This window comes from Condylura cristata, unplaced genomic scaffold (assembly GCF_000260355.1).
Source record: "Condylura cristata isolate star-nosed mole 26May11 unplaced genomic scaffold, ConCri1.0 scaffold00009, whole genome shotgun sequence".
Taxonomy (NCBI): Eukaryota; Metazoa; Chordata; class Mammalia; order Eulipotyphla; family Talpidae; genus Condylura; species Condylura cristata.
Genome location: NW_004567110.1, coordinates 11,767,953 through 11,769,313, shown reverse-complemented (window position 1 = coordinate 11,769,313; position 1,361 = coordinate 11,767,953). Strand labels below are relative to the sequence as shown.

The 1,361-nt window shown below is 39.1% G+C and overlaps 1 protein-coding gene and 1 pseudogene across 2 annotated transcripts in view; one reads left to right on the top strand and one right to left on the bottom strand.

Annotated features, from left to right (window-relative positions):
- Positions 1-1,147, top strand: part of LOC101633621 — a 1,774-nt pseudogene extending 627 nt beyond the window's left edge.
- The window catches only part of ZHX1 (zinc fingers and homeoboxes 1), a 24,258-nt gene that overhangs the window by 9,584 nt on the left and 13,313 nt on the right, over positions 1-1,361 (bottom strand). The window lies entirely within an intron of this gene.

Below are 1,361 nucleotides of genomic sequence, written 5' to 3'. Positions count from 1 at the left end.
CAGGCGAGAAAATAATAAGAATAATGACCAGCCATATACCAGAGACATTTTGTGGGGGTGGAGTGGGGAATGGGATCAAATGGGGTGGGGGGTGAGGGAAGTGCACTGGACTATGGTGATGGCACACGGGTGACTTGGTGATGGGAAACCCATGGGGATTATAATTGAGATAAAAAATGTACAAAATGAGTAAAAATAGACTGTTATAATAAAAAAGAATAAATAAAGTGCTTTAGCTTAGTAATAACAGAAGAATCAAAAGTCTCAAAGGTGTCATTATCATTTCCTATATGACACCTTTCATTTCTCTAAAGGAATAGAAATAAATTACTAACATTTAAAACTACTTCTTAAACAAGGTTATATACCAAGTTAATGCCATCTCCTCTATTCATCTCAATAGGGTCATTGATATTAAGTGTCAACATAGCTGCTTGATTATTATTTGTCATTAGAAACCAGATTCTGAAGGGTCCCACTGGTTTCATAATGAAACTGATCCCATACAGGGATGCCTGGATCATGCAGTAACCCTAGTGAGACAAGTGGTGAGGAGGTTCACGAAGCTCTGAAAAATGAAATGAGGGTTGTAATTAAATCTTCCAGCTGATCTGGTAACTGCTACTAACCAAAAAGTAGAAAATATGCTTCTTTGCTTCATAAAGAAAAAGTGTCCATCTCACAGTTTCACTGATGAGAAATCTACAACAGTTGGGAAAAGTCTCTTTACTGCCAACCCCAAGTGGACCATTGACCCTGTACATAGATTTCCTCCTGTAGCTGTTGGACTGGTTTTAATGTTTGGAGTTACATACAGCTGTGTGGAAGGTGAAATATATACTGGCAAGAAAGGAAAAAATGTTCTGTAATGGCCAAAAACTACAGGTCTCACAAGATGATATTAAATCATTCTGGGTGATGGAGTTCAGGTCTTCCAGAATACCAGACCATAAGAATTATTTATGCTAATCTGGAAAGCTGCATTGTATTCCCATTCATGGGATTCAAGGTGTTGGATGAGCAGCTATTAATACGCGTCTTGCGGCACCCAGCATTGCAGATGCATTTGTGAAATGGGAATTCACTGCTGGGACATTGCAGAAGCTGGCATTATTTCCTGAAGTTGATGGCGTGCCAATGCATGTAACAGGTGCACCATTCGATTTGCTGTCATGAAGAATAATTGCTGCAAATAGTGAAACAATAGCAGAAAGAACAGCCAAAGAAATTCAGAGAGTTCCTTTACATAGAGGGCATGAAGCGTAACTGCAACGCAGTAGCATATTCAACCTGACATACTCTACCATAGTTGTTTCTCCCAGACTTGCTGGCACATTGATAGTGTGACAAAATTTAGACAT